Source organism: Lygodium microphyllum, chromosome 26 (genome assembly GCF_053477565.2).
Source record: "Lygodium microphyllum isolate KBCC chromosome 26, Lygodium_microphyllum_v1.1.10, whole genome shotgun sequence".
NCBI classification, from domain to species: Eukaryota; Viridiplantae; Streptophyta; class Polypodiopsida; order Schizaeales; family Lygodiaceae; genus Lygodium; species Lygodium microphyllum.
This window is the reverse complement of record NC_141160.1, coordinates 48,706,706-48,719,701: the sequence shown is the minus strand read 5'-3', so window position 1 is coordinate 48,719,701 and position 12,996 is coordinate 48,706,706.

Below are 12,996 nucleotides of genomic sequence, written 5' to 3'. Positions count from 1 at the left end.
TTACAGAGGAAGACAGTCTGGCGGTGGTCAGAGATCAGAAGTGGAATGTTACAGATGCGGAGAAAAGGGACACATCTCACCAAATTGTCCAAATCCTCGAAGGTCAGTGGATTACAAGCCCTTATGCAGTCGATGCAAAGGAGAAGGCCACACTGCAAAAGACTGTCCAAGCCCAGCCCCAGTGAAAAACAGTGCTACTGATAGTCCAGCCAAGGCCCAAGAGCCTACTTCCAATTTAGTGGAATTGGAAGTTGCTGCCATAACGCGTGCAAAGCAGAAGGAACCACCTATCCAGAAAGAAAATAACCCTCCTGCCAGAACAGTAAAATTCAATCTTCCACCAGAAGAACAGAACAGAACAGAGCCTAACAGTGCCGTACAGAGCCCTACAGTGCCACAGAGAGTTACAGAGATAGTTACAGAGATAGGACCAGAGGTCCAGGATACAGAAGAAGAGGAAGTGCCACAAGTGGCAGAAGAAGTTCCTGTAATTCCTCTGTTGGAAGAAAGAGGGAAAATGAAAATGGGTGTTGCCCCATTCCCTAACCGGTTAGAGAAGCCAGTGGATCCTATTAAGGAATACGATCTAGTTAGAGATCTAGATACCTTTAAACCAAACCTCACATTCCGTCAATTATTGATGTTGTCTCCCAGTTGCCGGAAAAGATTCAAAAGTATACTAACAAGAAGACGTGGTTTAAGGATTGCTCCCTCAACAACAACAAAGTCCAACAAGGCTCTAGAGCCTGTAAAAGAAGTGGACGTAGCTAACGCCTTTTTAGATCCGGGTACTCCAGAGACTGGCACGTGAATAGAAGGCTGCTTCATTGCAAATGCACTGATTGATGGAGGCTCATCAGTAAACATTATGACAGATGTTACAATGAAGGATCTAGGCTTACAAGGAGTGCAACCAACCCAATGGCTCATCAGACCGGCGGATCAGAGTAGAATCAAGCCTTTGGGCATTCTCCCATATGTGAAGACTACAGTGGCTGGAAAGGATTATTGGCTAACCTATCTGGTGGTGAAGCCAAACTCTTATGGTACATCCTACCCTCTGCTACTGGGCAGACCATGGCTTTTTGAAGCCCGAGCAAGGACGGATTGGTTCAAAGGAACCTTGACCTTGGGTAGAGGACCCAACAAAGTGGTGCTGAAACTGTATGGTTCTCAAAAAGGACATGGATCCACCTCCTTGGAATTATCTTCTGACTCCCCTAATGAGGCTACAGATGGAACATCAGCAGACGAAGATACTGTCAAACAGATCCTTCCCAAGAAAACAGTGGCACATTCCTTAACAGTGGATACTGTAAGCCGACTTCCAAAAGATGCAAAGCCATTATCAATGGGTGAATACTTCCTGCCTGAACCAGGAATGACTTCTGAAATCACTTCTGACAGTGAGATAGAAGCATGGATGTATTGCTCTCCCTGTTACATGGCCATAGCAGAGCCAGAGACAGAGGCAGGAGAGGAAACAGAGAATCTGTTCTTCTGTTACAGAGCTCCTACAGAGACAGAGACAGAAGCAGAAGCAGAAGCAGACGCAGAGACAGAAGCAGAAGCAGAGACAGAGACAGAAGAGGATGGATATGATATGGACAAAGAAGATTATGAAAGTGAAATGGAAGAATCTATTCCACCTGAAGAGGATACATTTGAACAAGAAGTTCCAGAAGCATCAGAAACAGACAAGCTCATGCTATGGGACAGAATGGCGATGGTACCATTTGGTCTGGTAAATGGATCTTCTTATGTGCAAACACTTTATACGGAATGGATTAAGCAGAACAAGCCGTCTTTCAACAGTGGCTCATGCCGTCCTAACCCATCCTTGCCGAAGAAAGATGATGATGATGCACCGTGCCAACAAGCACTAGTCCGACAAACCCAACAGAAATTAGAGGGTCCCTGTTATGTGACGTTCCTGGATGTGTCATCTTCAGACGAGGAGTCTTCAAGCCAAGAGGTAATTAATTTTGAAACCAAACCCGAAACGGCTCTAATCCCATTCCAACATCTTAAGGAGCAACCTAAGTCTCCACCAAAAGAAGAAATTGGTTCTAGTGGGACATCAGAAGAGGACACCACTCCCTTGAAGGAGTCGGATCTGTACCCAGAAGCAGTCCGCGGGACCTTCATCCGTGAAGTAGAAGGTGAACGACAGTTAACCTTTGTGGATGCAGAAGGCACTGAACACCACTTGAAGGTGGGTAGCAGCCTCCCAGAAGAGGAGTTGTCAACCTTGTACAACTTGTTGAAAGAAAATTTGGACGTGCTTGCGTGGTCCTACAAAGACCTAAAGGGGATTGATCCCACAATATGTCAACATCATATTGACTTGGAGCCTGATGCCAAGCCAGTACGGCAACGACAGAGGCGAATGAATCCGAATTATTCCACATTGGTGAAAGCGGAGCTGCTGAAGCTTCTGGAAGCCGAGTTCATCTATCCAGTGGCAAATAGTAAATGGGTTTCACCCATCGTGGTTGTACCCAAGAAGAATGGCAAATTGCGAATATGTGTGGATTTCCGAAAGCTTAATTCCAAAACAAAGAAGGATCACTTTCCTATTCCTTTCACAGACCAATTGTTGGACACAGTGGCAGGACATGAGCTTTATTCCCTTTTGGATGGATTCAGCGGATATAACCAAGTCCAAATCACAGAAGAAGACCAATCCAAAACAACCTTCACCACAGAATGGGGGACCTACGCTTACCGAGTGATGCCATTTGGGCTCTGCAATGCCCCTGCTACTTTCCAACGAGTCATGATGGCCGCATTCCAAAATCATCTGCACGACTTTATTGAGGTATATTTGGATGACTTCTGTGTCTATAGTTTGATCCGTGAACACTGGGAACACCTGGAACAATGCTTTGACCGATGCCGGGAGTATGCAATTTCCCTCAACCCCGACAAATGCATCTTTGGGGTCTCTTCTGGAGTTCTGTTGGGCCACATTGTCTCTACACAAGGGATATCAACAGACCCTGCAAAGATTGAAAAGATCGCAGCTCTGACAGCACCCACCAACCTCAAACAGTTGAGGGGATTCCTAGGCCATGTGGGTTACTACAGAAGGTTCATAGCCCATTTTGCGACAAAGACAACTTCTTTGCACAAGCTTCTGAGGAAAGATGCAAAGTTTACTTGGACGGAAGAATGTGACAAAGCCTTCCATACTCTGAAGCAGTGTCTGATAGAGGCACCCATTCTGCAACCTCCTGATTGGACGAAAGAGTTCCATGTACACACTAATGCATCAATTGAAGGTTTAGGTGCTGTCCTCTGCCAAAAGGGCTCCTCAAAGTTGGATCAACCGATCTATTACACAAGCCGAAAAGTCACTGATAGGGAACGGAACTATACAGTGACAGAGCTGGAGTGCTTGGTAATGGTGTTTGCCCTGGAAAAGTTTTGCCATTACCTCCTATCCACCCACTTTAAATTTTATGTGGATCATGAGGCCCTATCCTTCCTGATGAACAAAGCAGATGTGAAAGGACGAATGATGAGATGGCTCCTTCTATTTCAGGAGTTCGACTTTGAGGTGATTACTAAGCGTGGTCGTTCCCATGTTTTGGCTGCTCATCTGTCGCGTATCCCACAAACTGCAGACGAGGAGCAGGATGATCCAGACCTCCCTGATGCTTCCCTATTCTTGGTAGAAACTGTAACTCCCTGGTATGCAGACATTGCCAATCTGCTGGCAACCCAACAGTATCCTCCTGGCATTTCTAATCGGGAAAGGAAGAAGCTTATGCTAGAATCAGCCCCCTACACCCTGCTAGGTGGTGCATTGTACAAGAAAGGCAAAGATGAAGTACTCAGAAGATGTGTTGCAGGAAATGAGATTGGGATTGTTTTGAAGGCTTGCCATGACGAGCCATGTGGAGGTCACTTTGCAGGAGAAGCTACCGCCAGGAAGGCTCTGCTAGTAGGTTATTGGTGGCCTACCATTCATAAGGATGCTTATGATTACTGTAAAAGATGTGATGCTTGTCAAAGAATGGGGAAACCCACGAAGACAAGTGCCATGCCACTACAACCTATCCTTCCTTTGAAGCCGTTTGAGAAGTGGGGCATCGACTTCGTAGGTCCGATCGATCCTCCTACCAGAAGGAAACAGAACCGATACATCCTCGTATGTACGGATTATGTCACAAAGTGGTGTGAAGCTAAAGCCCTAAAGCGGGACGATGGTAACAGCGTGGCCATGTTCATGTATGAGAATATCATCACCCATTTTGGCAGTCCCTTAGAGCTGGTAAGTGATAGAGGCACTCATTTCCTTAATAAAGTCATGGAAGAGTTGACAAAGTTGTATAAGATCCGCCATCGCAAGTCCACTCCTTATTACCCCAGAGCCAACGGCCAAGTCGAAGTCACGAATCGCATCCTCTGCTCGATTCTGATAAGAACAATTGCCGCACATCATCGTGATTGGGATGATCGACTTATAGAGGCCCTCTGGGCGTACAGAACCTCCCATAAAGCAGCAACATGACAGACATCTTTCCAGTTGGTGTATGGTACAGAAGCAGTTTTTCCTGTTGAATTGGAACTGCCCTCTTTGAGAGTAGCCATCAAAGAGCGTTTGGGGGATGATGATTCACTGCAACGTCGTCTCCTGCACCTGGAATGTTTGGACGAAATTCGTAGGATGGCTCTCCAGTGCATGGAAGCCATGCAAGCTCGACGCAAGGCTTACCATGATAGCTTTATCAAGCACAAGGAGTTCAAAGAAGGGGATTTGGTCCTAGCCTATGATTCACGATTTGGCAAGTTTCCTGGCAAGCTCCAACAGTGGTGGATGGGCCCCTATAAGGTACTTGCAGTCAATCCTAATGGCTCTGTCCAAGTGCAGACCGTTGATGCCTCTGATGATCCCTTTCTGATCAATGGATATCGCCTGAAGAAGTACTTCCCTCCTTGGGGATCTTGACAATTACGAACACTTGATCATTTCCCTCGTTGGCACGGCACTGTACTTCTTATGATGCTACTTCTGTTAGCCGTCCTTAAGTCACTCCTGATGAAGTGGACGCAACCCTCTGTCTCCTCAAACCCCCCTTCCAGCCTTGATCTCTTATCCTCTATTTTCCACCAGACAGTGGCAAGGTTGGTTCTGACAAATGGTAGTTCTACCATTCCCTTGCTCAATTCGAAAAAAAATATATATATATACATATCGGTCATGGGAGAAAAGGACTTAGGTCCCTGTCATGCCGACCTATTCTTCGAGAAAAGGTGGAAACACCCTCGGGAATAGGGAAAAACAAGAAAAAGAAAAAAAAAAGAAGAAAAACAAAACAAAACAAATCTGTTATGAGAGAAAAGGAAGCAATTCCCTGTCATAGCAGGCCTCGTTCCAAGAAAAGGTGGTAAACACCCTTGGGCGGGAAGCTGGCTGTGGAAAAGGTGGTAACACCCAGCAGTCCAGAAAGTGGATTCATCACTTGAAATTTCCAGGATCCAATTCCGAAGCTGCCTCCCTTGGTACGTTGTGTCCTGGGTCTCTTTGCAAAGTGACTACCTGTCCTCTAGCAGATGACATGTCCTATTCAACACAACGTTCGATTTGATGGCTACCTCCCTGGGTACGCCTCTTCAACAACTGACGAAGCGATCTTCATCGACAACCTCTTGAGTGATGTGAGCTTTCATCCTAACCGGATGGGGAAGTGAGTATGGTTGCCCTCTATAATTATCAACAGAGCGTGAGACAGAGAGTGGGGCGAGAGACCAGTCTTTTCCCTTCAAATCAAATGAGAGGAGAGAAGTGTGAATGAAGTGTTGCACGCACAAGATGGGCCTCTCAATGCACAAAGCACAATTCGTTCTGTGCACTGCACCATAAGGCTCCCTTGCCTTCCTTCTTGCACATATGCCGGCACAAGGCGGGATGCACTGTTGCACCATCAAATGCGCACAAGGCATACAACCTTTGCACAAGTGATTGTGAGGATTATATCAATGGGTTTCAGGAAAAGGCTACCCTTCTGTATCTATCAACAGAGAGTGAGACAGAGGGTGGGTTGAGTGTGACTGGAGTTTCTTCAATCAATTACCGAGAGGTGAGATTGAGGGACGTTATGACACTTGGAGTCAGGTATATTCTAGTTTCCCTATGCACCCACGGGATGGGTCTTTGCCGTCAACACAGGACACGTCACCCTATTCTGTACACTGCACTGTAAGGCTCCCTTGCCTTCCTCCTTGCACTTATGCCAGACGGGTTGGACGCACTAATGCACCATCAAATGTGCACCCTGGCATACTCCTTCTGCACCATTTTCCCCTTTTCGATTCCTCAACTGGGTATGCGATATGGGTTTCAATCCTTATTCCTCGAGTGATATTAGTCATGGGGCGAGTGACTGTTCTTTCATTCCAATTGAGTGACTGTGAGTTGAGTGCAATATCCCTCATCATCGACAACGCATTTCCTGCGATTCCTTCAACCAGCTACCTCCCTGGGTGTTGCCGTGTGGTCCCTGCCATGACGAATGTGTGCCGAGAAGAGGCCTTGGTACCTCTAGCGCCGACAACAACACTGGACGTGCCATTGACACTCAACCTTGCTTCTTGATAAAATGGGCCAAGTTTTTCTAACCCTCCCACTTTGATTTCTTCGTGACGGACATGTTTTAAGTGTGGGGACGTTAGTGGATGGTCTGTGGCGTGGTCCTAGTCCCTGTTGCTCGGTTAACCCTATCCGTTACGGTCTTAAGTGTGGGGACGCGTCCCTGCGCGTCTATCTTGTATACCCCTCTGCATATGCCTTAACCTGTTCATGCATGTATGCCATGACTTGTTTTTACCCTCATGGGATCCCTTCCCACCAACCCGATTATGATCCACCCACCCTTGGGGCTGTTCCCTTACAGTTTTCCTTCATTCCCTGATTTTGTGGTCCTGTCCTGTGAATGCACCCTATGTTCACCAAAGTCCCAATCCCACCTTATAGCCCTGTTCCTCCCTTTGAACTGACCATTTTTCCTTTTTATCTACCCCTATTCCGGTGCACGGTTTTTGAGTTATTAATTTTTGAAGCATTTTTGTGCAAATTAGCCGGTTTTCCATGTGAACGCGCTTTTCTTGCTTGGGAACCATGCTCTGACGTCATAGCCCTGCCAACCACTTTTCCCCTGATATTTTTCCTTTTTACTCTGCATCATTCCGATACACGGTTTGTCCATGATTAATTTTTCGGTTTTTTACACTTTTTTCGTGCGTATTTTTGACATTTTTCCATGTGAACCTGCCCTCTTTGCATTGAAATTCCAATTTGATTTGACAGTCGTGTCCTCCGTTTCTTCCCCTACATTTTTCCTTTTTCCTCCTCCCTCTTTCGACTTTCGGATTTTTACTTATTAATTTTTAATTACGTTTTCGGGAGTATTTTTGGTGTTTTTCACATGTGAATCCCTCCTATTTCCACCGGAACTGCGGTTTAACATGATAACCCTATGTCCCCCCTTCTTGCGGACATTTTTCCTTCTTACTGCATGTCATTCCGGTGAACGGTTCGTCCGATATTAATTTTCGATCCCATTTTCGGGTTTGTTTTTTGGGTTTTTCTCATGTGAACGCGTTTTATCTCCATTGGAATCATGTTTTGATGAGATAGGATTGTCGAGCACGTCTTTCTGCATAGATTTCCTTTTTTTTTGCACCTCGTTCCGATGCACGGATCTTTCGATATTAATTTTTAATTGCGTTTTTTGGTTCGTTTTTTGGGTTTTTTGCATGTGACCGCCCTTTTCCCCCCCCCGGAACCTCCGTCGCATATTTTTCTTGTTTTTCCCCTATCGTCCTGCCCACTTTTTGTTTTTACGCTATTTCGTTTTGACGTCCGGATTGGGAGTTATTAATTTTTCTTTATTTTTACGTGTATTCGCGCGCCCGTTTTGCGCGTGAACGCGCCCTTTTTCGATTTTACGCGTCTCCACGTGCCCCGGTCGTGTCCGCATGACCCGTACCGTCATCCCGGTGCCATTTCAATCTCGTTACGGTAAATTTTTTTTACCCCGCCCTACGCACGTGCGCGGGACGGGGGTACGCGCCCATCCATTCCTACCCTTACCCTACCCCCTTGGGCCCTGCCCACCCCCTACCCCCTTGGGCCCTGCCCACTCCTTCCCCCCAACCACCTCCTCTGTTCCCCGACCCCTTCCCCCCAACCACCTCCCTCTCCCTCTTCTTCCTGCGTCCCCTCCTCCTCATCTCCATCTCCTCTCCCCTCCTCCTCCTGCATTCCCCCCCTTCTCCTACTCCTCCTTCCCCTTCTTCTTCTCCTTCTTTGCCCCTCTCCTTTCTGCCACCTCCCACCCTCCCCTTCTTCCTCCCTCCCGCTTGCTTCCTCCCTTCCGCCTGCTCTCGCCACCTCCCACCCTCCCCTTCTTCCTCCCTCCCGCTTGCTTCCTCCCTTCCGCCTGCTCTCGCCACCTCCCACCCTCCCCTTCTTCCTCCCTCCCGCCTGCTTTCTTCCTCCTCCCCCCTTCCTCTTTCCTCCCCCCTTCTCCTCCCTTGACAAGTGCCGCCGCCCCAGGAGTCGTTGCCGCCGTCAGGAGTCGATGCTGCCGTCAGAGGTCACTGCCGCCGCCCCAGGAGTCACGCCGTCCGCCCAGGAGCCTGCCCGCCGACCTGCCCTCGCCGCCCGCGATCGCCACCGTACGCCGCCGCCGACCTGCCCTCGCCGCCCGCGATCGCCACCGTACGCCGCCGCCGACCTGCCCTCGCCGCCCGACGTCGCCCCCTGGATCGCGCGCCGCCTCCATCTCCTCCTCCACCCGCCGCCCCCCCCCCCCCCCCCCCCCCCTCCTTCCTCTCCCTCCTCCTCCTTCCTCCCTGTCACCACAGGTGGGTTAATTTAACCTACCCCTAATTAGCATTAACTAACCATAATTAAGTTACCCTAACCATCATTAACTAAACCTAACCCTAATTGGCTTAACCTAACCCTAGTTAGGTTAAACTAACCCTAATTAGGTTCATTAACCCCCCCACCCCAGTCACCTAACCCAACTTTAGTTAGTTTACCCCCCCCAGTCAACTAACCCTAATCTAGTTAGATTAACCCCCCTGGTTACATTAACCCCCCTAGGTTAACTAACCCCCCTTAGGTTAGTCCCCCACAGACCTAACTTAGTCTACTAACCTAACTTAGCCTACCCCAGACTAACCTGACTTGCCTTGCCTTAGTCTCTCTAACCTGACTTGACTTAGTTAGACTAACATGACTTACCCAGACTAACCAGACTTAACTGACTTACTTCTAACTTACTTATTAGATTAACATGCTTTATATGATTTAATTAATTTCTAAATTAATTTTCCCATCAACATAATTCAGAAAAATTTCTAAAAATTCCCTTTGCTTTTTGCCAATTTTTGGGAGTTTGTCCGCTGGAAATTACCCACCCTAAAATTTTTGAAAATTACACATTTCCCAATTTAACCCCCAAATTGCCAATAAATGTAGAACATTCATTTAAAAATAGTAAAAAATTTCTTTAAAAAAAATTCTAAAAACTTCTAAAAAATTCCCCTCACCTCCCTTGACCATTTTTCATTTATTTTTCACTTTAAAAAATTATCATACATGGTACCCCTATTGTTAAAAAAAAAAAAAAAAGAGAGAACAACACACTAACAACCCAACAAACGGGAATTTCCCTTCACACTCTCTATTTTATTTGCCTAGACCCCATTGTGGATATTTCCTCCATATTCCTGTGTTGTTTATATTAATTTCCCTATTATTATTTTTATTCTTATTTAAAAAAAAACACACAAAAACCAACACCAACAACCAAACCTACACAAATAAAAAAAAACAACAACACACATCCACAACCCATAATAACCACCCAAACAACATAACCAACCATAAATAATCACAATTTACAAAAAAAAAAACTAACAAAAACCAAATCAACACATCCACTAAGGTGTTGTCTTTGTTGTTTCGTCAGTGGTCTTTACTTTTCCTTTACTGGATTCACTTCTTTTGGGGGACTCTTCCATGCGCATTTCTGCATTACATACACACCCCTTCCAGGTATTTATTTTATGTGTTTTATTTATTTTCATTTCCCCCTTAATCACCAATTAATTGTTAAAATGAACTCTTTAATTCACCCACAGTTCCATGCGCATTCGCGCTCACCACACACATACTTTTTAATTAAAATAAACCAGCCGTTCACTTAGCACGCGCTACGTGCGCTACAGAGGCACTTTACTTTTTAATTAAAATAAACCAGCCGTCACATGAGCACGCGCTGGCAAAAAAGCGCTCCACATCATTTTAATTTGTAATCAATGAATTTGCATTTAGAGACCCAGTCGGGTATCGAAGTCGGGATTCGCATAAAAGCACCGTTTTAACCTAATAATTGGTCTTTTAATTTATAATAAGGAACCGCCGTTTTCTTGCTAAGGTTTATCACCTAATAAAAATTCACCCATTCTTAATAATTTATTAAAATGAACCCTTCATTAAATTAATTCCCCCTCACTGCACTTAATTCCCCTTTTTAATGAACCGTTTCGTGGGATGGGTATGCGCAGTCCTTAGAGTTCTATCACTGATGTAGTCTTGATATGTGTCGGATGTGGTATTGTTTTGGTTTACTGTCTTTGTTACGGTTAAGGGTACGGTATGTAGTTTTTTTTCTTTTATTGCTTGATACGGGGTTCAGGGTGTTTGTCTGATGCATCGCATGAAGCTTTCGGTCGCATTTGTCTCAAGGTCATGTCAAATTTTTTCTAGGATGTGGTTTGTTTGGGGTTAGTTGGTCGTGTCACGTGTTATTGGTTGTTCTCTTATCCTTGGTTTTTTGTCTATTGCTTTGCAGGCATTCTCCTTGATTGTCTGTGTTTGTGGTGTGTGTGTAACCATCTGAATGGCGCCTTCTCATGCTCCTCCCCCTATCCAGTACGTCCCACTAGTTAGTAGGGATTACTCTTCCCTACTTACTTTTGAGCCTCTCACGAAGGCGGGCCTTGCTGCTTTTGTGGCTACTTCTTTTCCCCTGCTTCCCGAGGATCCGTCGTTATGTGATGAGTTTCTGGCCTCTTACAGCAAGAAGACAGGACTAGTCCAGGGACTTTCTATGACTTTGACACCTCGAGGCTTAAGGAAGGCTCTGTCTCTACCCTCCAAAGGTGAACCTTTTGTTACCACTCGTCAGCTCTTCTCTAATGAAGAGATTCTGAAGCTGTTGCAAAAGCAGATAAGGGACATCCTCGATGTTAAGAAGGTGATAAACTCTTCAGGAGTTTCCTTTTCTATGATCACTGATTCCGTATGGAAGACGATCTGTCAGTTTCTCCAGGACAGGTTTATGCCTGCCAAAACGCCATCCCAATATTTGTCCAAAGAGCTTTTTACAGCTTCCAAGATGGTGTTGAAAGGAGTTGCTATTGATTGGAGCACTTACCTCCTCACTAAAATGGATCAACATTTCGTCAAAGTCACCAGGGGTAATGTTACCAATGTCACATATGGATCATATTTGTCTGCTTTCTTGACCTATTCAGGTTTACAGAAGACTGTGCCTCCACCTCCTCCATCAGATCCAGTACCTCCTCCTCCACCTTCAGATGAGTCAGAACCTATTGACATAGAGGATGATGATTCTCCGCCTCCCCTGGTCATCCAGTGCAAACGCTTGAAGAGGGTAGCGGATAAAGCTCCTTCCGTACTTCCTTCAGTACCCATCCTTGCTACTTCTGGTAGTGATCTCCTTGGGTATCTCACTTGTAATAACCTATTCAGAGCACATCGAGAAGGATCATTGGACATCTCAGTTCCCTCCCTACACAGTCTAGTTTCAGGCGATGCAATTCCTTTCCTCTGTAAGGATATTCAAAGCTCCATTGAGTTGTCAGTGATAGCCTGTGTTCAACAGCTGTACGCGTCATGCAGTCTAAGGACCAGTTGCATAAGGCAACATCTGAGTTAGCTTCTGCTAAGGATACCCTCGCAGATTTGTTTAAGCAAATGGAACAGCAAACCCAACTGGTTGCCACCCAAAGCGATGAGATCTCTTCTTTGAAAATCCAGTTACTAGAGGCTCAATCACAGGTTATTAGCCTTTCAGAGGAGAAGGAGAAAATGTCCAGAGAAGCGAAGGAGTTCCAAGCTATCTTAGATGACAAACTTTCAGCTTTATAGATTGCTAATGACACAGTGGCCAACCAAGCCTCTCAAATCCAGTGGTTGCAAGATCAACTCGCAAAGTCCCGCTCTGTTCCTCCAAGCCCTAATGTTCCATTGATTCCTTCTCTTTCACAGCAGTACTTGGCTGCTCTTCAGAGACAGGCTACTTTGTGCCCTCTATTCCAAGATAAAGTGGAAAGATTGCAGTCCCGAATGGACTTATTATGGTCTACCTTTGAGCAGTTTCAGGAATATGTTCTACCAGACCATTCTTTCTTTGTCCACTACCACTTACAGAAGTTGGTCTTCTACATAAAGCTTTCCACGATGGATTTACCTCTTCCAGAGGATGGCTGGAGTGGGGCTTGGTCTGCTGAGTTATTGACAGAGGTAGTCAGGATGGTCTTTGAAGATTTTGTCACGCCAGATACTATGTTGATGTCATACATGTATCTACGAGGAGACTTGTTAATTCCAGATGAGGTGGATATGGCATGGTATGTGGGGGATGTGGTCTTACAGGCTGTTTTGTATGTCAATCATTTGGAGTTGCGCATAGCTGACATGTTCCAGGGTTATTCCTCCAAAGTGGCTGATGGCCATGATAATTCGTGGCATCCCATGATTGATTCGGTGGTCCTAAATCAAAGACAAAACACAGCTCCTACCTCTGCCCAGAGTACTAATCAACTGAGGATGGATCTCTTAGCCTATCTTTCAAAACATAATCCATTTGATGCTACCTTCTTTGATGCCTATCATCGACGATCTCTCTTAGGACCTTCTGTTCCTACCCTCCTCTATTACCAACA